The following is a 24,815-nucleotide window of genomic DNA, read 5'->3' as shown; positions in this document are numbered from 1 at the left end:
GAAGAAATTACAGCAGAAAACTATTATTTTGTGCACTCTCATGATGGAAGGATTGATTGATTGATTGATTTTATTTTTTTTGGCAGCTGATCTGTATGGGGATCTGAACCCTTGATCTTGATGTTACAACACCGCAATCTCACAGACTAAGCTAACCAGCCAGCCCTCCAGATTTCTTAAACAAGAGATATAGCATACTAACCAAAGAAGAAAAGAGTGAATATTTTGACTACATGGAAACTGAGAACTTTTGTTTATTATAAGACACGATAAAGAAAACTAAAAGAGAAGCCACAAACTTGGAGATATTTGCAAAACAACAACAACAAAAAAAATTAAAGATAAGTTTTTAAACTATATATGAACATCTACAAATAAAAAAAAACATGGTAAGCAAATTGTCAAAAAACTTAAATGGAATTTTACAGATAAGGAAACCTGTAAGACTCACAAATATATGAAAAGATGCAGAATCTCATTTCCCATCAGAGAAATATAACTTTAGACCACATGAAAAGTTATTTCAAAACTTAGAATATTGAAAACTAGGAATGTTGATAATACCAAACAACGGCAAAAAGCATGCAATCGTGGTGGCTCTTATATACTACTGGTAGGTGTTTAGATTGGTAAAATCCTGCTAGAAAGCAATCTGACATTATCATGTAAAGCTGAACATTTGCATGCCCTTCGATGAGCAATTATGAATTTTATAATATAAAAATGTTTGTACATGTGTACCAAGTGTAAGCATTCTTCATGATAAAAAAAAAAAAAAACTGAAAAAATACTCAAATATCCATTGGTAGAAAAACGGTTACAGGAATTAGGAATTCTGAGCATTAACATCTTCCTCTCACTCAGCTCAACCTCCAAGACTTAACATTCTACACTGAATTCATCAAGAAATTCTTCCAACTCCTAATGACAAAGAAGAAAGAAATTATTTTGGTGGTTATCATGATCTCATCTTTTGCTATGCATTTCCTTTGAAAATGCCATGATTCTGTGATTGAAAAAGAAATCCAGAAATCTGAGCCACTCTGTGTAGATCCTGAGTCTCAAAAGCTCATACAACAAACAATTAAATGAAACCCACTGAAAAACTGCTAAGGTCCAAAGGGCCACCAAATGAGTAGTTGGCATGCTTCCAGGTAGGGTTGGGAAAAGACAGAAATAAGGGGTCAGGGAGGCACTCAGAGGTAGCTTTTTAACTATGTTGGTATGGACCTAGTTCTTAGGTCTAGTGATTGGTTCTCAAATGTTTGTTTTTATTATTATCTTCATATGCTGCATATAATCTGGCATGTTCAAATAACATATTTTGGGCTGGCCGGTTAGCTCAGTTGGTTAGAGCATGGTGTTGTAATACCAAGGTCAAGGGTTTAGATCCCCGTACCAGCCAGCTGCCAAATAACATATTTTTTAAAAAATTTAAATAATGAATGTGCTATGGCCTGAGTTTTCATCCCCTCCAAAGCTCATGTGGAAGCATGATCCCCAATACGGCAGTGTTGAGAGGTGGGGGCCTTTGGGTAGTGATTGGATCATGAGGGTTACGTCTTTATGAATGAATTAATCCATTCACAGATTAATGGACTAACAGGCTAATGAATGAGTGAGTTATCACAGGAGCAGCACTGGTGGCTTTATAAGAAGAACAAACAAGCGCCTTAGGATGCTTTTGCCCTCCTCGCCATGTGATGCCCTGCATCCCCTTTGCACTCTGTAGAGAGCCCCCACCAAAAAGATGGCCTTCACTAGAGGCACTCTCTCCCTTGTGCTTCCTAGCCTCCAAAACTCTAAGAAATAAATTTCTTTCCTTTATCCATTACTCAGTTTCAGGTATTCCTTTATAAGCAACAGAAAATGGACTAATACAGCTTGGAAGTCAAGGAAGTAGATATAGGGATCAAGCATGATTTCCACAGCCTGTGATAGAAAAGAAGGGAAAGGCATAGCTTTCACACAGGTGGTGTTTAAGTTTAGTCTTCTAAGAAAAAGATACTTCTCCTGGGCAGTAAATGAAGAACCGAAAGATAGGTGAAAATGTTGATTCATTTGAAGGTAGATTAAAAAAAAAAAAAATCAAGGGACATTATTAGTGAATTAGACAGAGAGATAACTGCTGAGAATAAAGGAGACAGGCATAGGATTAGTTATTTGAGAAGGATTTTATACAGCTGGGAAACGGTCCCGACCAGATAAGACTGTTCATTGTACTACAGGAAACTCTGTGTACCCTGATTCCCGCCCCCAATCTATTTCTTCTTTTGTTCTATATGTGAGAGGTCTTGAAAAAGTTCATGGAAAGATTCATATTATCTTTCAATTCCATTTTTCCATGAACTTTTTGGAGTTCCCTCATAAACGCTTCTATATAAACAAATCCTCAGACTCAAGAGCACATGCTTCTAGTAAACAATAACTGCAAATTTAAACTGCAAAATATGATAGAGATGGTTCAAAAACGGAAGGGAAGATACACAGCAAATAAAATTGTCAATTGCAACATATAATTAATCCCACACTTCATTTAATAACATAAAATTTGTGTGGCACTGAAAATAAAATGTACTGTTACACATATTCTTTAACTTGAGCATTACAACAACACTGTGTAAGTAGGGAGCTACTATATCATTCTTAGAGATGAGGAAATTGGGCCTCAGAAATGTTAAAAGTCTATGGACATATTTTTTATGATGACTTATTACTAGGTCTACACAGGTATAATTAACTATCAACATGTACAAAGTTTAACTGTAAAATACTATAGAGTGAGTTAAAAAAAAATTGTTAGTCACTTACTATGTATTAAGAACTGTGCTAGACAATGGGGATTCAAAGATGAGTAAGATACGATTCCGTCTTTCAGGGATCTCATAGTCTGGTAAAGACAACCCTATAAACAGATAAATAGCTTTCAGTGTAACAGTTACCAAAATAGATATAAAATGTAAGGCAGCACATCTGGGGCACACAAGAAGAAACAGACAATCCAACCTACAGGGATCAGGAAAGCATTCACAGAGAAGATAATCTTTGACTACACTGCATCCTGAAGTGTAATCTTCCAGAGAGAATTACAGAAAGTATGGAACATTCAGAGAGCTGTTGGTATGGCTGGACAATGGAACATAAGGACAGTGTAAAGTGATAAGGCAAACCGGCAAGCAGAGAAGGTCTAAACTACATGGGATCCTTTGGAAACTTATATGGTATTTATATGGTGTATAGTATTCTAAATACACCATGCACAGTACTTTAAAGTTTATCCTGAAGGTAAATGATAGGATACTGAAGCGTTTCAATAATGAGAATTGTATTTTGGAAAAATAACTTTGGCAACTGTGAGGTTAGATTTAAGATAGTGAGGTTATCTGAACTAGAGTATTGCTAGTGTGAAGAAAAAAACTCAGGATATGTATAAGGTCTTGGCCAGATGATTATGGGATAGCTGAGGTTTTACAAAGAAAAAGGAATCTGAACAATTAAAATTTCCCACTTCATTGTCTGGGTAAATGATGGCACCATAACCAGGATATGGAGAAGAACAGGAGCAAATTTGGGGAGACAATAAAGCACAAACTTTTCAAAATCCAACACTGGAGTCAGACTATTTGGATTTCATTTCCTGTTCTGCTACTTAAGAGCTATGTGACCAAATTAGCTTTCTGTGGCTCATTTTCTATATAGCAGAATAGGAAGAACAAAGCCATTCACTTCGTGCTTTAACTACAATTAAATGAGATAATACATGTAAAATGCTTTGCACTTTGAGTGTATGGCACCAACTAATCACTCAATAAAGGCTAGTTATTGTTCTCATTGTGGGAGAAGGAGGTTAGAAATAAGTTTCATTTGGGACATGCAGTTCAAAGGAAAGCTATTAACACCCAGGTATAATAACTAGGTAGAGAAGTATGCAGCTTTGAAAACAGGTCTGTAGAGAAGAAATACTTTGGAGTCATATTTTATACAGGTAGAATTAAATCCATGGAAACAATGGGCTTGCTGACAGAGGAGATATTTTGGAATAAATGCTGAGCAATATTAATGCTGTGCTTATCACAAACCCACGGAACAACAATCTTCAGGATGGTCTGACTTTTTTCTAATTGTCCTTGGTCTCCAGGATACACGAACAGAGAAGAACTATACGATCAATTCAGGTTCAAGAATTTAGAAAGTGGGTGTGGCAGAAGAAACAACAAAGTCTGAGTTTGAACAAAGTGTAAAGCAAATTGGTTATTCATCCAAATGATTTTAGGTCATAACCTATGCTCAGAGGATATGGCCAGTTATATAAGCTGATTGTGTCCCATCCAACCCTTTAGAAATGCCACATGGTTGCATAAAGGTTCATTATTATCCAACTGCAAAGAATAGAGTCCTGAATGTAGATAACTACTACCTTTCCAATACTCTGAGGTTTTAGATCTATCAATCCCCATTTAGAAGATATATCTTAATTGCCTGCTTACTTCAAGATATTCTTAAGTCAGAAGCAAAATTTTTTTAAAAACCCATCTGATTAGGATAGATCTGATTCATTCTACATACTGCACACAGTGTTAAGGCTTTGAAAAGCCAGATAAACCCTGTCACATGTCTATCTGCCTAGATCAATTAATAAACATACTTATCAGTTACCTAGTCCACAAAGTGGGTGTGTGGCAAGGATACAAAAATGGTAGAAGATAAAGTCCCAGCTTCAATACTGAGTTTAGTTTTGAAGACAATATTCATACACAGGAAACAACTCAGTAACAAGACAGCATGACGTATTAGATGCTAGAGAGGTTTAGTCCAATGAATGTGGAAACTAAAATGGTAGAAAGCGTATATTTAGATAAAGCTATTGCATCAATAACACAAAATTTAAAACTCAATGAATGTGGAAAAGATAAAGACAGGCGAACCAAACAGCCTCCCTCCCCTGAATACACAAGCAGTCTTCAAAAAATTTGTGCAAAGATTCTTATTATCTTAATTTTATTTTTCCACAAACTTTCTAAAGTACCATCGTATCTAAGATTCAGCAACTCTAAATTAGTTCTTTTTTTTGTTTTTTGACGGCTGGCTGGTACAGGGAACTAAACCCTTGACCTTGATGTTATAAGGCCATGCTCTAACCAACTGAGCTAACTGGCCGGCCAAGATTCAGCAACTCTAAATCATAAACTACACATTTCATAAAAATGTAAACTACAAAACAGGATATAATTTTAAACAATATAGGAATATTACTCCTATATAGAGAGATCATTTATAAAAAAGATATTGTTGATAATTTCAATGAATTCATAAAATGAGAGACAGTAAACAGTAGGGTGACCAACTCTTCCCAGTTTGCCCAGGACCATTCAGGTTTTATCTTGCATCCCAGGAAAACTCTCAGTTCTTAACAAATTGAGATATTTGATAAAATAAGTAAACAGTGTAATGGCTGTAACTGCCTACACAGCTTTTTTGATGTATCTCAACAAAATATTTCTAGTGGAATCCTGTCATAATAAAGCCTAATTCTGTTAGATTTTCATTTCTGTGTCACCTACAAATTCAGAAGGGAAGAATCAGTTTCACAGGGACTACTCATCACTAGGGCTCAAGATTATACCACTGGGACTACATGTTCATAGAAGCGGGAGGAGCAAGAGGCTTTCTCAATACCCAGTGTCTTTTAGCCCTCAGAATCACTTACTTTTAACAAACTCTCCAAAGCATCACCACTGTGTCTCCTAAAGACCAAAGGCATTTCTAACTTCCTACCTAAGCTTCTCAACACTCAGTCCTACTGTTCTTTCACATGCCATCATCCTCACTAGCCTTGTATCTTGCTGATCTCCATCTGCACCCCTTGTTCACCAGCACAAATGACACCATCCTGGACTTGAGGGGCCCTATTCTATTCACAATCTCCCAACAGTTATATCTACCACTGCAGTCTCCCCTTAGAATCTGTCCACTTAAGTCAGGAACTTCAGTCCCTCCAGCTCTCCTCTCATCCTTGCGGCAATATCATAACACTTAACGTTTGCACTCCACAATTTCAAACTTTCACATACATTATCTCAGGGAAATAGTACAACTGTTTCCAATTTTACCAATACAATATTAACATTATTTTTCATCTTGACAACATTTAAAATGCTCAATTTCCTAAGTCATAATTAATACCCAACTCTTAATATTCATCTCCACCCAAGTTCAGATTTTCAACCAAAGGAAGTTAATACATGAATTTTTCCCAAGCCTTTTGATTCCATTTTCATTTATCATCTAATTTTTACATCCTCCTTTGCAGCAACATAAATCTGGGCCTCTTTTTCAGATATATCTCGCATCTCCCCTTTCATAAGTTCATTCAAGTTCATTTTCTTCCTTTTTTTTTAACCTGCCTCACTTTCTTGTGGACAGTTTATATTCAACTGTATTTTTTATTTTTACGTTTTATTCCTCTCAAATACGCAGCTAATTCCTTTGATAAGTTATCTCAAAATTTGCCTCTCACTAATGTGTAATGTAACATTATTACATTAAAATGCACCATACACACCTTAATTTTAATTTTCTAATCACTAAATCTTGATCCATCTCTAGATTCTCTTTTTACTGTTAATTTTAACCATTTCCAAACTATATGAATGCCTTACTCTCAAAATTACCCATGGACCCATCTACCTTAAACTATCAGTTATATAATGAATACAAATACCCTTCCTCAAAGCAACAAAGGTTTGCATACATCATTACTATATGCCCCTTACTGTGGCTGTCAAAAGCCTTGCTGAATTTAATCTTATCTTCTAAAATTACCATGGCAAACACCCTTACGACTGCTGCCCATTAACCTGCAATTAACCTCATTGCTTTTCACATAAAATTCACTTTATTCACAGAAATTCAAGTCCAATAGGTACTCAAACCAACTCAATTCTCTTCTTATTCTCATCTAATCAAGTTAATTATTGATTTTTGGGTACATTAAATTCTACCTACAGTAGTCCTAACTGATTTTGCTTTCTGTAATTTCAATTATGTGAGGTTAATGCGGTACAAAAATAGGTAAGTAGAGTACAACATACTTAGAGAGACTAAATTTACACAACTTTTATCACAGTACATTGTTATTACTGTTCTTTTATTATAGTTGTTATTGTAGTTAATCTCTTACTGTGCCTACTTTATAAATTGAACTTTATCTTAAGTATGCACGTATAGGAGAAAACAAAGTTTATATATATATGGTTTGGTACTATCCGTGATTTCAGACATCCACTGGGGGTCTTGGAACGCATCCCCTGTGGGAAAGGGGGGACTATAGTACTGAACTTACTTGCGTTCTAAATAGCCCTGCATAACAACAAGGCTCCAGTCACAGCACAAAATAATCAGAGAAATTTAACTTGCTTTTATCAGGGTACTTGCCCCAATTAATGAGAAATAGTTAAAATTACCAAACCAAAGCTAAAACCAACCACCCACCCTTTCAAACAAAACATGTTTCACGTCAACTTTGAGCCAGCAAAATTTACAGTCTTCCCGGTTATACAAAATGAAAATCAAATATCAAAGATATTTCTATTCTGAGCTGACAAAAAGTGTTGGATTTGCTCTTGAAGTCAGATGTTAAAAATTAAAAAAGAAAAAATTACATTTACTGCAAACAATGTAAAGTTCTAAACATCTACTAATGTTAGAAGGTATAAGACACCACGTTCAATTCTGTAAACAACTAAACTTTCACTTATAGACTTTCGAAGTCTAGTTGATGGTACAATTATTTTTAACGGGGACAGGGGGAGACTAAGAAGTAAATGAACAGCCAGAAACCTCTTCAGATATTTTGACTGTAAAGGAAAAGAGAAATATAGGCTTAAAAGAAGAAACATAGGCCTTAGAGGATTATTTTTAAATATGGAGAGGACTTGAACATGCTTAAAGGCAGGAAGAAGTTGAAGTCATAGAAGAGACAATGATCACTAATTCAAGATCTGAGAAGGCAGGATTGGTTAAGATTAAACACAGGGACAGACAGAAACAGCTCTTACTCTGTGATTAGAGAGAGAAAAGTATGGGTGTGGATGCAGATATCTCTGAAAGTGCTGGAAAAGAAGTTAAGGTTTTACATAATAATGGCTCCATTTCCCCAGTGAAGCAGGAGGCACTCTTTGAGGCACTGGAAATATAATGGCCAATAAAAATACACAAAATTCCCTGTTTTAACAGAGATGTGGCTAAAGTAAGGAATTTGAGACAGAGAGAGGAGAAAGTTGGGCTCACCTGAGTACTGGCACCAATCCCCCCAGATGTGTGAATTTTTCTTTCAACACATTTTAACAGTTCATGCTTAGAAGCAATGGCATTGTTAGAGGGGATTAATAGGTTCCAGAAGAGAAAAGGGCACACTCCAGCTACTATCAAACTACTTCTGGTTATTCAAATGCATAATTTATATACACTCACTCTCTCTCGCCTCCATTCATTAAAATTCAGTGGGAGAAAATAAGATGATTCTCCAGAAAAGCTCTTTACCCAAAGCTCACTATTTATACATATGCCTACTCCATCGTCAGTTTTCCCCAACCTGGCTGCACGTCTGAATCACCTAGGGACTATACTGAGGGTTCTAGGTGATTCTCACACACAGCTTTGGCAACCAATGACTCCTACATGTTATTCCCCCCCGCTCTCATCTACTCACCTAATTTCCAACCACCCTTCAAGATTCAGTTCAGGTGTCATCTCTCCAATTTTGAACTAGTTGCTATGTGTCTTCATAGCACTGTAACCATGTTTATTTCTCTATCTTCCCATTAAGACTGTCAATTTCCTTATTCATCATTGTAATTCCAGCCCCTAGCCCAGTCCCTGGCCCTTACTAAATACTCAATAAACATGTGATAAATAAAGATTCACAACTAATAGAACATTAATCCTGTAGAATCATTAGGTTTTAAAAAATACCTATACAGATAGTACCAAACTGAAATTTAAATTAAAATATTATAAAGAAAATCCTAAATAAATGGGTCTATAAACTACACCTTCTCCATCTTTGTCCTGCTAATTCTGAGCTCCAAGTTCATGGCCACCTCACCAGTATGATTTCATCTCCACAGCACAAAACAAATGCCCAATATAAAAATATCCAATACAAAAGCAAAGGACCTAAAATGCTACTTTGACTTATTAAATACTCAAACTTATTAAATATTCAAAACACTTCAGAAGTGTTACCGACAGGTCAGGCTCGGCTTGCCCTCTCGCCTTAAACAAATGACCTGAAAGTCCAAAAGTTGATGCAAGGATTGGAAGGTTTATTCAGATTACTGGTACTCAACTAAATGTCTAACCAAGCAAACAAACAAAGAGAAAAGAGGAGCAGTGGGGTCCAGTTTAGCTTAGTCCTAATAGGCGGGGCCAACCTACTCCATTAACAGTAATTGATAAAAGCAGTTCTCCTCACTGTTTTCAGCATAAAGAAGAAAAGTATCGACTAGATTTAAATCAGAAAAACAAAGCATAGCCAGGAGTCCTCCAGGGTGCACCTATACAGACGTGGATACAATCCAACCAAACGGAAGAGGGCTCCGAAAATCAGAGAAAAGTAAAGAGAATAAAGCATTGCCTTGTCAGAAGTTAGGCCAGAGACTCCAGGAGAGATCTACCAGCAGCAGAGACATGGGAGCAAAACAGTCCCAGTGGCCACTTGCCTCTTGCAACTAGAGTCCTCTCTCGTGCCCAAAGCTTTCCAATTTTTTGCCAATGATTAAATTAGGCTCTCGGATTCCAAAGTCATAGAAATGAACAACGTACCCAACAGTAAAGCAAGCAATGCTTTATTAAAAGAGGAGATAGATTTATGCATAAGGGGGATAGCAACAGTAAGGCTAGCCCCCTGAGGGGAGCTGTTCAGGGTCTTTTATAGGGAAAGGAGTTAAGGGGTGGCAGGTCAGCGTCACTAGAGGTGGTCCATTCTGTTCTTCCTGGTTGCATCATGAACGCATGCTCAGTAGGCTGTGGTGTTCATCACTGTCACCCCAGGAGGGTCATTGTAGCAGTCACCTTGATGCTCTGTGCACAGGTGGGAATTCCTAAAGGGGTCTTAAGGTTAGTTTGTAACTTTAACAATTATAGTAAACAAGCCTTGAGCAGGGGTTTTGCAACTCAGTAAATATCTGTTTCCTCTCTTATCTCAGTCTATTTTGTCAGGGCAGCCCACGGGGTAATTATTTGCCCTGAGGGGTCTCATGACTGAGGCATGGAAAAGTAACAAACTGTCCTCTGCAGGGAAAATGGAGTCAGTTTGGTTCATAGGCCTAGCCTCACTGTTTCAAAAGTAGTATGCTAATCCCCAATCAGCTGAACTCCAAAAATTTGAGGAAAAGATGGCTGCTTAAAAAAAAAAAGTACAAATTTTCCCACAGAAACAATGTTACAAATGGTGGTAAGATACCAAGACCACGCCACAAAAGCCTAATGGACCCATAATAGCCAAACTGCTTATACTTCACAAGGAAGCCTATTGTTCCACAGAGATATTTCAGGGTTTCCACAAATACTTATCTGTGTTCATATACTCTGCTCCTGCAAAATTCCAAAATAAATTGCTGATACTGAAAAAGGTACTCAAAAGTACTTTGCATGACACATGACAAAGTAAATATTCAATAAATTATAGCTGTTTTTATCCAGAATCCCTGGTTCCAAACCTTTGTCATCAAAACAGCTTTATTTTTCTCACTGAATACTAGACTAAATTCCTAGAGTGCCAAGACAAATCCTCGCCAGAGTATCACCCTCCCTCCCTCAAAGCCTGGCACACAGGAGGTGTTTAACACATATTTGCTTATGAAGGATACTTAGTGTCAACTGAATCTCAAAAACAACTAAATAAACAAAGGCGCTAAAACCAGTTGGCCTTATTTATTTCAAATGCTTTTTAAAATAAACCACCATACTTCTCATATTGATTTTTTTTTAAGTATCATCAAAGTGAAAAAAAAGTATAAAAATTCATGTTGAAAATACTCCTCAAAGAGTCACCAGCTTAGAAAACACAAGACAACAAACAGTCCCCTTAATTGGCTGAATAAGACACAGCATCTAAATTTCTCCAGTCCTTAGTTTTCTTACTAAATAAGAAATGGAAGGCAGAACATATTGAGATTTTTTAGCTTAGAATTACTTCACTGAAAATACCACATATTTCATGAAAACATGAAATAGCAAATTATCCATAACTGTATCAACCTAACTCAAAACTGTCTTCACTCTTACACCATTATTTTCCTCAAATACACATTTTACAAAGTGGCTATCCTAGTGTACAGAACATTTTATTTTGTACTTTCCACCCCTATTTACAGTAAAAATTGCCAAGTACAAATTTGATGGAGCCCTTGGCTAACTCAGAGAACAATTTAAATATGCTTATCGTTGTGAAAACAATACTTCAGCAACAATATTCTAGAAGGCCACAAGATGGTGATGTTGCTCCATTTAAAAAAAAAACTTAAAAAAATGAAATTAAACACATAGTAACAAATTCCCAAAAATGAAATTAATAGCTTTCCTCCACTGTAAGAAAAGATATTTTAAAAATCGGTACTTTGTTTACTAGAAGACATTAGTGAGAAAGGAAAATGTATTCATCAAATTTAGCAGCAACTATGCCAGTTTTTAACCTCAACAAGCTGTGGTCCGTAAAAACAACACTAACAAAAATACAAGACTTTGGCAACATTACTGTGTCTATTATCCCACTCATCTTTCCTTTTCTCCCTGTTCTACCTCCCTCTCCCATCATAATAAAAAACTGAAATATATTTTTCCTTTCATGCATTGATAAACTTTATTTTTCCTATCCTTAATTTAAGGAGATGATTCCTATGTCTCTGTCTTAAAAGAACTGATAGAAAAATTTAGTTATATCAACAGAAGGACATCTACACCTAAATTTTATCGGTACTGAGAATGAAGTAGTTTCTTTTCTTTCTCATTTGTTATAATTTCTCAATTTCTTACAATATGCAGTGTTATGTTAACAATGAGGCAATACCAAAACTTTTAAAGCAAAAAATTTATGCATTTCGTAATTTTTTCCCCTTGCCTTATTGAACGTCAGTAAAAAACAGGTTTCCCACTCCTGTGCTGCATAATGTCACTTCAGAAAATATAATTCGGATAACTAAGCACATTAAAACCTGGGTTCTGTATGTATAGAATCAACTTAAGTAAACATATAAAAAGAGCTGTGTAAATACCTGCTAGGCAGAAGGGTAAGATGATAAAGAATAGCTATCTGGGACCTCCTGTACCTACATGGGGTATCTAAGTGACAGAGAAACACAGCCAGTCTGAAACCTGGAATTGGAGCCAGGTCTCTGACTACAAAAAAAATAAGGATAACAGTGAGCATTTATTGGGCTATTACGTCAGTCACTTCACACAAAAAAAAGATCTCTAATGTTATCAATTATCCTTCAGAGTCATTACTATTATTCATATTAACAGATGAGAAAAATTAGGTTTCAGGAATTTAAGTTGTCCAGGGCCATAAAACTAGTAGATTTGAACCCAGATTTCTTGAGCTCAAAACCAATGCTCTTTTTACCACATTTGCACTGCAAAAACAATATAAAGTAAGAAATGCTGAGCTAACCCCATGCCTTAAAATGAGAAGTTTGCTCTTTCAATCTCATGTTAATTCTCTTACTTTATCATCTAAAGTTTAAGTAACTTCACAGTCCGGTGGTCTGGGGGGCTTTTAAGCTAGTCATTAAAAATGCTTTTCCTTAATGTGTAAAAGCATAACCACATTAACAATGAAGGGATAAGCTGTTAGAGATAGTGTTTAATAAATAATTTCCATGTATTCTGGGAAAAAATTCAGGGCAACATGACATTCTTCCTTTATGAAGATCCATCTTTATATAATTATATTATGCATAGTCTCATATTTCAAAATGGTACAAACATTTCCATAAATAATTGGGCACTTGATTCAAACTGTGGTATTTTAATAGCATATTTGTTTAACAGAACTTTTTCCTTCAAATTTGAAAATTTTTAATGTTTTGGTATTCTTTAAATACACATATTACATCTTATGAAGCATCGGAAAGCACAGAATCAGGAAGGTCTGGAGCTGAAGCTGAAAGGCAATTAAGAGACAGACTCAGGGACACAGAGCTTCTTAATCCCTGGCCAAATCCAGGCCTGCTTGCCGAGGCTAGTACGTTTCTTTACTGTGCTGGTCATAAGGGTATCATGACCTAAAGTTACATCCACCCCAAAACAGTTCCTGATTGTTTCTAAATACATTAAGAATTCTAACTTACCAACTTTTAAGTAACCATGGAAACTTCCTAACTTTTTAATTGCAAACTGCCAATTTCCAGTTTGAGAAGAGCATATTTGGCTAATGTAATATAGAGAACAGTTTTTAAGTCAGACAGACCTAGGTCCAAACTTCAACTCTATCATTTGTGTATATTTAACCTGAGTCTCAGTTTTCTATCTGTAAAACGAGTATACCAAAACCAAACTAACTAACAGCTGTGAGGGGTTGGGGGGGAAGTGGTAATGTTAACTCTAGGAAACTGGAACTCTTTCTAGAATCAGGAATATAGAAGGTGCCCAAAAAGTGTTAATTTCCTAGCCACCCCCCACCATCACTCTAACCACTTTCTCAATTACTCTGAGGCACAGCAACTCCAGTATTTTTCTATCATATTTCCACAATGATATAGGGGCCAGTAGGTTAAGAAAGGCATTTCAGTCACATTGCCATGCTGCAAAATGACACACAGCAAACCTCCCACACCTGCTGTAAAGATCAGGTCCAAATTACATTTAAGCACTGGAGATGAATATGGGACTGCCACGTTTTCTGTTATAAATACACAATTTTAAGATATTTTAAAGCTACTCAGGTAATAGACACACAGTGTTAATTTACTATTTATAAATGTTCTTCCTAAGAATTTTAAAGCATGCTGTAAAGTTTAAACTTTGATCAGATATTCCTCATTCTTAGAGGAAAATATTAGAATCCAAAACACATGAAAACTTTCCAAAATGAGATAACCAATTAAACAGCTGAAACTCTAGTCCTAGATAATGTTATCCATCTCAAGTTTAAAATACAGTAAAAATACAGGGACACAATCCTTTATCCGCAAATCCAAAAAGTAAAAAGGTATAAAAAGTGAAAGTTCCTTCATAAGTCATTTGGTGGCAAAAACTGAACTGACCTGAACTCACTTAGCAGCAAAATCTGATCTGATATGTGGCTATTTATTGTCCTCATTTACCCACGCCTTTTTTTTGTTTTGTTTTGTTTTGTTTTTAAATCTCTTTTTGCCAAAGTACAGGTACTGCCCTAAACTTCTTTAGGGTTTTGTGTAACATGATATCTGGAGTGCATTACCTTTCTAAAATTAAGGAAAATTCTGAAACAGATCTGTTATCAATGACAAGATATTAAAAACCCATCCTCGTGAATATTTACTGAATATTAAGTGCCAGGTTTAAGTCACACAATAAATCTAGAAATTAGGTATTATTATTCCCACTTTACAGGTAAATACCCAGTTTACATATAATAAAACTACGGCTTAAACTCAGGTTAACTTGACCAGTATCACTCAGCCAATAAGTGGAGTGCCAGAACTCAAGTCTAGGTTTGTCTTACTTTATGTAAGGCCTAAACACTTTATAGCTAATACTTTAAAGAAAAATTAAATCACAAAGAAAATTTTAAAATGAGTTATAATTACCCAAACTTTAAACCTAGAAAATGAAATTCCTAAGCACAGCATACACTTTCCATTCTGGGTATTCACAATTAAACATCAACACCATATTTTACAGGTCACAGGACAAAAAGAGATGGTCTATTGTTGTTTTTCCCTCAAAGAATGGTCTCACAAAGACAGTGAAAACAAATGCAAAAACAATAGGCTCCTCACACAGAAATGCCAACAAATCGTTTCCACTCAAATTTAGAAAGAATCATGGGTTTGGCATGTTTTTTTTACCACAAAATGTACCAACACAGTATCATATGTTTATACCAACCATATTTTTAGGTTTTCCCAGGAATGGCCCCCAATTTAAAGATATGCAGATATGATCAGATTTGGGATCCTGTTGATCACCGGACTGAGGAGGGTTTAAGTGACACAGACAAAGGCTGTCATTACCACCACCGTAAGCAAAAGTTGGAGATTAGCTTAAAGTGTTTTTGGCTTTTTTTACTAATTTAAAAGTTAAACCTTTTGTCATGACTTTCTGCCCAAGTCAGTGCCCTTATGCTAAGCAATGGGTTTCCCCACAAGAGAGATCATGCTGCAGCCAACCTATTTTCTACCCAAAAGACCAAATTCCACATTTGACCCACTTCAGTCAAAATCTCTATTTTTGAGTGGCTTATCTCAGCTAAGTGAAAAGCAATCAGACTACCTGATAAATAATCATAATACCTAACTTAATTCTTTCAGTAGACATTTTTTTTTTAAGTATCAACCTAAGGAAGAAACTGAGGCAAAAATATATAAAATAACAAGTTCATTTGGGACAAAGGTTGAGAACTAAAGCCCAGGAAACAAACTGAAGATGCCTTAAGTTTATGCTCCAGAGGACAAAGAGAAGTCAGTAGTATTTAAAAGAAAAAGGAGAATCTTAAAGGGGCAGTTCCAAAGTTGTTAGCCAAGAACTTACACTGGTTCACTAAAATAACATGAGCTGATTGGCTATACACAGCTCTTTGCATCATAAATTCCAGGAATCCTACAACAAAGAAAGGGTGAAGATCTCATGGTACAACTTGTGATAACATTTGGGTAATTTATACTCATTGAGGCAGCAACTAGTCTGGAAACAGTTGCCAAAATGTGCAATTTAGCAATTATCCCAGACATGAGCAAAGGGGACATGACTGAAGCCCCACACACATATCTCCCTCAGCCTGATAAGACTAGCAGATTTCACAAGGATCAGATTATTCTGTGCCACTTTTCTTCCTCAAAAGAAATGTCTTCATCCAACAGAATTTCTTCTTTTGTAGAAGTATGGGGCTAACGTTTTTGAACAAGGAAGCCTAACAAATGCCACCTGCAGGGTCATTTTTCTCGCCTACTCCTCACTGTAATCACCCTGTATCAGGTTCCTATAGTTTGTTTGGATCAAGTCCTTGGAAATTATCTTAAGCCTTTCAATATCCGAAAGGTTCAGATGTTTAGCTCTCTTTATATTTATATTATACATGTGTACTTAAGGAATACAATAGCTAGAAAACTAGACTCTGATTGATAGAGCACACTAGGACCCCAAATTACCAATTCAGTTTCTATCAGACATTCTCAAACTAATGTATATAAAATCATCTGAGATATTTGTGAAAAATAAAGATTCCTGAGCTCCACTCTCAAATACCATACCACAGATCTGGAAGGATAAACAAGAATCTACATGCTTAACCAGCACCCCAGATGACTGTGATGCAGAGACCACATTCTGACAAATAGTAGTCTACACCGTATCTCATCTAATGATGGTGTCAACGATTTCATGTTCCCAGGTTTCACAGCCCAACCATGACCAGTTGATATACTGCCAGCCATACTGACTCAGTATGTTTCCCAGATTCATCCTCGACCCTTTAGCAACTTATTTTTTAAATTTAAAGGTGAAATCTGATATGCAGCTCCACCCATGCCAAAACTAAGCTACAACTGTCCTTGAGAAATGAGTGGCCCACAGCAAAGTGACTACTTGTTTGAATTTTCAACTTAATAATAATGAGTTAAGAGCAATAAAAATGATTTAAGGGCTCATTATGTTTGGGCCACCATGCTTTCTGCTTTATAAAAATTATTCCAATAAATCCTTACAAAAATACCATAAGGAAGATATTCTTTACATTTCACAGAAGAAACTGAGGCAACACTGCTATTAAGCAGCAATGACAGAAGTCACATCAGCCTGACTTTAAACTATGGCTCTTAATCCATAGGTCAGAGTACCTCTATTCTTAAAAATTTCTTATTCTTTAAGAGGGGAGCAATCTAGCTTCTCTGCTTCTAAGGTAAAGAATATACTAATTTATACAGAGCAGGTTCATTTAACTAATTCTCCTTCCCATCCTAACTAACCACATACCAAGAATAACACATCTTGGCAAGTTGGGGCCAATATATGGCCACCGTATCCTACTTCAAGTTAGGACTGAACAGTTTGCTTACACCCATCCTATTTAATCATAATTATGGGTATACTGAGCGGCTATCAAAAGAACTTGTTTTCCTTAGTTAAATAAAAGGCTATCATACCTACATTTCTGCTAATGCAGTGACATTTTCTAACTACCCAAGTAATTTAGGGCAGACACGGAAGCTATCAACACATATTTTATCCAACTTTGTAATGTAATTTTATCCTTCGTTGTGTCCTAGCCTTTCCTATTTCATGTTTCTCAGTACATTCGATCACCAAATTCCTCCCCACAACAGTCAATGTACTATTTTCAGAAATTTGCAGAGATTTGCACTAGGATGCAGGGGCCTATTTTTGAGTGTACATAAAATGCTTCAAAAATGCTACAAAGCTATGCCTTAATAACCTACATTTTTAAAATGAGGCTGGCTGGTTAGCTTAGTTGGTACAGCGTAGTGCTGACACCACCAAGGTCAAGAGTTCGGATCCCCATACTGGCCAGCTGCCAAAAAAAAAATTTCAAAATAAAATGTATTAATTCATTATTCCACTCAGAAACTAAAATGTAATAAAAACTTAACACTCATTTTCTTCATTCCACAGCTAACCATGGTATTACTTTGTGGATAACTTAAACTAAAAAATAAATAAATAAAGGATACTACTGAGACTAAGATAAAGTGATAGTTAGATAAAGATAAGTGATAAAGTGAGGAAAAACCCAGCTAGCAATCAATCAATCTAGCTATTCTTGGAAAAAAGGAACATGACCTTATTTCTTACATCTCCATAAACAAGGACCTTCCATTCCAGTTTCTACAAAATGACACCTCCCCAAGGAAGAGTAGCACATCCCAACCCTTTTCAAGATACTGCAAACAGAAAATACCATTTGTGGGCAGAGGTGGTCAAAGCTGGTCAAGGTCAGAGTAACTGGTCAAGAAACTCTGCTCCTATAAGTCTCACATCTAAACACAAGGGTTGAGAGGATTGATCCCTGCCTGCCTGTGGCCCATTCCCTGCATGGGATACTATCTGGTCCAATTCATGAGACTGGTTAAATCACTGCTTCCAAGCAGCCTGGGCTCTTGGGTCCTGCACTTTCTTAGACCCCATTATCTTCATGCAGGGCAAGTCAATCCTGCCCCATTATAGTAGAATACGAGATCAAACCACAGAGGCCCCAAATCTTCTCTTCTTTTCTAACCAAAGATAGTGCCTGCTATTTCCATCTGTGTAGTAAGCCAGATGTGCTGTTATGTGCACTTTAGACTCAGCTTTCCCTCTGACAGGCACAGAATCAAAGGCTAGATTTGGGGAAAGTAGTACACAGCCAAAGCCTTAACTTCCAAACCAGTTTTCCAGAAGCCTTGTTTTGGCATAATACAGCTGATGCTGTACTCAAATGAAATGTGTGGTTATCTGTTACACTGGCAGCCCCATATGGACTCACCCACTTATGTAGTCCCCTCCCCAGGTATGGGGCTAGACCTGTTACTTGCTTTGACCAACAAAATGAGGCAGAAATGATGATGAGCTGGTTCCAAGCCTAACCCTTAAGAAGGTCTGGTTGCTTCCACTTTTACACTCTTGTGAGCCCTAAGTCATCAGATAAAGCTGGCAACCCCACTGGAAAGGTCACTAGGAGAGGAAGGGCTCTGAGACTATAAGACTACATGAAGGGAGAGAGGAGGGACTGAGGAAAGAGACTCCAGCCCCCGGCTGAATGCAGCCATTAGAGTGATCACCAGCAAAACCAGCAGCACTGCCCAACTGAGACCAGCCTAAGAGAGCAAAAATGTGGACAAATAAAACTTTTTTAAAGTCAGTTTTAGGATTGTTTCTGTTACACAGCAATAGATAACTGAAACAGTGCTCACCTGATTCCTTGAGATTTTTGTGTAATTTGATCAAACCCCAGAGAAAGGGAAGGGTATAATGAATTACACTCACCAAAATTCACACATCTCAGAAAATAGTCTATGACCTTCTTGTTGTTACTGCCTCTACTAAACTTAAAATTCCAAGAGGACAGGCTCCATGTCTGTCATTTCAACACTGTATCCCCAGCAAACTAGCACAATGTCTGACACACAGTAGGCACACCATAAGTGAATAGTACATTTAGGAAATGTCAAGACTAAATCAACAAAAGCTAGTCTTCCCTGTAACTTAGAAACTGTATGACACACGGCTTTACAAAATACACTGAAAAAAAAGTTGTTTAAACATATCAATTTGAAGTGTATGTTAAGAAGAGTTTTTCAACAGCATATCTTTTTTAGTTTAAAAAAAAAGCTGGTTATGTCATGGAAAAAATCATGAACTGTCATGATACATACTTTGAAAATCAGATCTCGATTTATAATTCTCCAGAAATATAAATTTTTAAAGAATAGGCTTTTATAAAAAGGGGGAAAAACTTCATCTGTAAAAGCAGCAGAATTAAAATCAACAGACTTTCAAAAGGAAATTAATACCTACATTTCACCAATGTACTTTTCCAAACAATAATCAACTTTTGCTTTACCCTTGACATGAAGATAACTATTCTATGATAAAATACTTATAAATTTCTAAATTACCTACCAACAGCCACTGCAATGAGGTTACCATTTTAACACAAAGGACGAAATAGATAAGTTCAAATATACACAGTATAAAAGTTTAACAAATCCTGAACAGGTAAATTCAAACTGTTCACATATAGCCTTTAACTAAAATTCCACTGTAGATGAAGTGTCAGAAATTTAGTGGGAAAGGAATACTGACCTAGGAATAAAAACATGAATATTAGTTATAGTTATAATTTTGGCCACTAACGAGCCATATACCTGGAAATTTAACCTTTTTTTAACTTCTTTTGAGCCTTAGTATATTTGCCTAAAAAGCAATGATTAAGCTGGCCAGTTAGCTCAATTGGTAAGAGTGTGGGAGCGTGGTGCTAATAACACCAAGGTCTAGGGTTTGATCCCTGCACCAGCAAGTGGAAAAAAAAAAAAAAAAAAAAAAACCACTCCACACTAATGTAACATGTCAACAACAGGATAAATTGTATGGGGGGGGGGGCCATGGGAACTTTCTGTACTTTCTGCTCTATTTCTCTGTAAAACTAAAACTGCTATAAAAATAATGAAAAAAATTTTTGAGACTAAGAAAAGGCAATTATTGCCTCCTGATACACCTACTTCTTAGCTGTCATGAGAATCAAATGATAAAGTATACACAGCCACTGTGAAAGAATATAAAACATTATACTAATATAGGATATAAGAGATACTACTCTTCCTAATGCCAGCACAAAGTACAATTCATCTATCCGTGTGTTTCTGTCAGACACTTTTTGTCCATTGTTAGTAACTAGTTCCTTGGACACCATTACAAAGGCCAATTTACTGAGTTTTCCACTGCTGATTATAATTGCATCATATTTTATACAAAGAGTAAAAAAGACCCCAGCCTTTCTAATAATTATGGAATCAAGATTTCCAGAGCTATAAAAGATAAGAAGTAATAAGATGCTCTGGTTCCCTATTACCAGGGAGATAGTTTATAGGTACAAAAAAGTTAACTGTTTACTAGCCAAACTATGCTTTAACCATACTAGTGAGAGTTAACTATTCAATCCTTTAAAAAAATTCATTGAATAGAAACCCCTACTTCATTTATTTTTAAAGTTTCAATTTTTATTTGATAAAGGCTTCTTGAATGAAGGAAAGGAGTATTCTTACGTAAGACATATCTAAATAGAGAAGATAAAAAAGTTCTTAAAGTTTTTTTTTTTGGTGGGGGGGCCAGAGATCCGAACCCTTGACCTTGGTGTTATAAAACCATTGCTCTGTCTAACCAAGTGAGCTAACCAGCCAACCCAGGGTCTTCAAGTTTCTTATTTCACTTATGTCATCTCCCTCTTCTCTTTCCCCCAACCCAAACTGAGAGATACAAAGACAGTAATAATCAAACTGATTGCTCTGATATTGCTATCTGCTCTCCACCGACCCAATTCATCTGTCAAACTCACCAGCGCCCGTGCACATAGAAAACAAGAAAAATACACATATTCCAATGAAAATCTAAGACCCAAGAATCACAAGATGTTAAGAACTGGAAGGAATCTCCTGGGATCATCTACTCCTTACTGATGAGGCCACCTAAAAGTAATAACTATACCCAGTTGGTGGTAAATCAGCTCCATTATCTTCATTCAAGAAAGAAAACCATCATTGTTAACCAAATCCTGATTCCACTTTGCCCATCTGCTGACTGATACTTGGATCAACTCATTTAAACTCTTGGACTAGTTTGTTCTGTAATATAACAGCAAATAACATGTTAGTCAAAATTCTCTGTAAACTGTAAACCAGAACACAAATATAATACTATGTCTCTAAGAGCGCGCGTGTGTGCGTGCGTGCGTGCCTGCGTGCGTGCGTGCGTGCGTGCGTGTGTGTGTGTGTGTGTGTAGTCTCTACAAGTAGGGGTTCTTACCAGTGAATGGAAGAATCTGAAGGTTCTATTGTTTTAAAAAGCTCCCAGTAATTCTCAGAGCTGCCCCCAACACAAATGACTAGCCCATGGGTTCATGGATGGGCTTCAGGTGGTCTATGGACTCCCCTAAAATTATATTCACAAAGCATAGGTGCATATGAAAATTTTCCAGGCCAGCAGATTTCTTTAGTTTCACCACGAAATAGTAATCCCCAAAGGTTGTAAAGTAACACACATAAGCTGAGGGTAAAGCTTCCATGGATCTTGCTCAAAATGCGACCACTATTCTCCCAGCAAACCCGGATAAGAATCAGTTATTTTTACTTTTACTTTATTTTTCTTCTCATCAAATTCTGTCTATTCTACTTCCTTTCTCCTTAACATTCACAGTACTACCATCACAGCTCAGACCCTCGCTACCTATGACCACAGCAATCAGGAGGTCTATCTATCTCCAGGTTCTCCCTACCTCAATTCACACTACACACTGCTATCTAATTAATCCTCTTAAAACAAAGTATAAAAACTGTTTCATTCCCAATTCAAAAGTCATCTATGAAACCCCCACCACTTAATAAATCCAAGGTCATCAGCCTGGCATGAAAAACAAGACATAAACTTGTCCAAATTCTTACTTCAACCTTTTATCCTCATACAAATACTTTTTATGTTCGACCCAACTAGAATTACTTGCCTCTACCCAATTGTATGAAACAGTCTGTGTTCTCTTACATCCTTCTCTCTGCTTGCGTTACCTTTCCTTGCCTATCAGAAGTCATAGTCATCCTTCAAAATCAAGATTTCAAAAGCTCTATGAACTAACCCTCCTAACCCCATCTTGCCAAATGAGATCCAAGCAAAATCCTGTCTGAATGTGAATTCTGAGATAATTTCTGTATCAGTTATGAAACTTAACTATATATTAAAAGACAAATGAGGCATTTGTGTATAACAAGTCTGTGAAGGTAGAAACTACTAATCATCCTCATCTTTGTGTTCCCCAAAATACCTGGCACAATCATACAGTAGATGCTTAACAATGGTGCAAGGAAGTATGAGGGTACTTCAGAAAGTTCACAGAAAGATTCACATTATCTTTCAATTCTGTTTTTCCACAAACTTTTTGAAGTTCCCTGGTAAAAGAAATTTCAGCCACCACGGGGGTAAACAGCAAAGATTACTATCTCTTTGGAGGCAGAAACCCCATCTGTGACATCCTCTATCATGCCAGGCTTCCAAAAAACATAACAATTAACTCTTGCTTTTTAAAACCACGATGTGGTGGGTCATATAAGTAGCTCTGCATTTTAAGAGAACTATTTGAAAATATTAACAAGCTACCTTCCACATACTTAACACTTCTCAATTTGAGTAGCTACCAACATTTGTTTTCTGTTCAAAAATATTAACTATTTATAAAAAATGATTATTTCCAGTCACAGCTAATTTACTACTTTATGGTTAAAAAACAGTCATATATTTTAGAAAGCCTTTCCTTTTTAAAAGGTGCACTCTGCTTGCCTAATATACACAGACTTGGTGAGACAGGTAAAGTGGATTTACATATGAGCATGAACTCCTTGTAAAAAACCTGCAGACAACCGTAAACCAGATATTTCAGGTAAAAACACCAAAGCGGAATAAAAATAAGTTTGGACATCACTTTTTTCCAGTACTATTACCAGCAGAATTTTAAAGCAGAAACTCAAATACCGTTGCACAATATTAGCCTACAAAAAAGATAAAAATTTATCAAATCGAGAAAGAAAACCAGTCAAGACGCTGGAAAATTCTCTATCCTGGAAGAGTAAAAATGTCAAAATTATAAGAGAATCCTCTTCTTTGGTAATGAAGATTTCATATAATTACCGGAGCAAAGGAAACTCAACTCCAAATCGACGGAATAAAGAAAGGACTGTGTACAACACTAGTAATTTAAAGATTGTTAAAGCAAGGGGCAAACTACGACATTAAAATTTAAAAAAAAAAAAAGGATGAAAGGAGAAGGTCCAAGTCACAAATGACATAAGGACTGACCCTGCGAAAATCTGCAAGGTCACTGGGACCTACCAGGTCACAAAAGGTGGAGATGGGGGTTGTGCTAAGGGGAGCTGCAGTCAGTCAAGAACCGGGAGTGATAAACACACGTCAGAAAAACCCGTTCTAAGGCTGGAGTCCATGGTTTGGGACGCTGGAATGGGGTGAAAGGGCACAGGCAGTAAGTCCATATATTTGGGTGTTGAGGGAGGTGATAGGCAAAGGAATAAAGGTAGAAAGAAGGCGGAGAGACGGCTCAGGAAGCTTGAGAAAACAGTAGCTGCAGAGTCACGGAAACACTTCGCTGCGCTCCAGTACCATCAGCACAGGCCTGTGCCAGAGCCAACTCAGGGCAAGACCCATGATCCCACCCCAGAAAACTGCCGACCCCTGGCCGGAAGAAGGCAGCCAAGTCACGCAGACCGTCGTCCTCCGACGGTCCCTCCGAGGATCGCGCCTGCAGGCGGACGGCGCCGGGCTCCCATCGCCGTGGCGAACGCTCCGGGCCCGCGCCCCCCTGCCCCGCCCGCGCCCCCAGCCCCGCGCGCCGCCTGCGCCCCGGCGTCCCTACCCGGCGCGAAGCTGTCGGCTCCCGGCGGCCGGGCGGCCACGGCAGCGGCGCCTCCTCCTGCGGCGGGCGTGCTCACCCTTCGGCGCCCAAGATCGCCATCTCGCAGCAGGCGCGGCGGCGGCAGCCACCCAGGGGTCGGCCCCGGCAGCCCAGGCGGCCTGCAGCCTCTCGGAACCCGCTCGCCACCACCCAACCCTCCCCCCACCCCCACCCCGGCCGCGCGCCACCCTCAGCTGACCCCACGCCTCCTTTCCTCGGGAGCGCGCTGCGGTCTCGCGTCGCCGGCGCCGCGCCCCGAGCGCGCGCTCCCCCCCGCCCCCCCGCCAACTCCGGACCCCGTATCCGGATTCCCGCGAGCATGCGCAGTAAGGGCGCTCCATGCTGCCTTAGGCAAACTCCGCTCCTCCGGGTCTTCCGAGCGGTCGAGTGGAGGTGGAGGGCCAGCCAATAGGAGAGGGGGGCGGGGCCTGAACCCTTGGAAGGGGCGGAG

The 24,815-nt window shown here is 37.7% G+C and overlaps 1 protein-coding gene across 4 annotated transcripts in view; it reads right to left on the bottom strand.

The window, feature by feature from the left end:
- Positions 1–24,504, bottom strand: part of WWP1 (WW domain containing E3 ubiquitin protein ligase 1) — a 116,863-nt gene extending 92,359 nt beyond the window's left edge. For all 4 annotated transcript variants that reach the window (XM_063079572.1, XM_063079575.1, XM_063079574.1 and 1 more), the window contains exon 1: positions 24,326–24,504. The gene's annotated coding sequence lies outside the window, so the exon portion shown is untranslated. The remainder of the gene's footprint in view (positions 1–24,325) is intronic.
- Positions 24,505–24,815: the final 311 nt, after the last annotated feature.

Source organism: Cynocephalus volans, chromosome 15 (genome assembly GCF_027409185.1).
Source record: "Cynocephalus volans isolate mCynVol1 chromosome 15, mCynVol1.pri, whole genome shotgun sequence".
Classification (NCBI taxonomy): Eukaryota; Metazoa; Chordata; class Mammalia; order Dermoptera; family Cynocephalidae; genus Cynocephalus; species Cynocephalus volans.
Note: the sequence above shows the minus strand (reverse complement) of the source record. Positions and strands in the feature narration are given on the sequence as shown.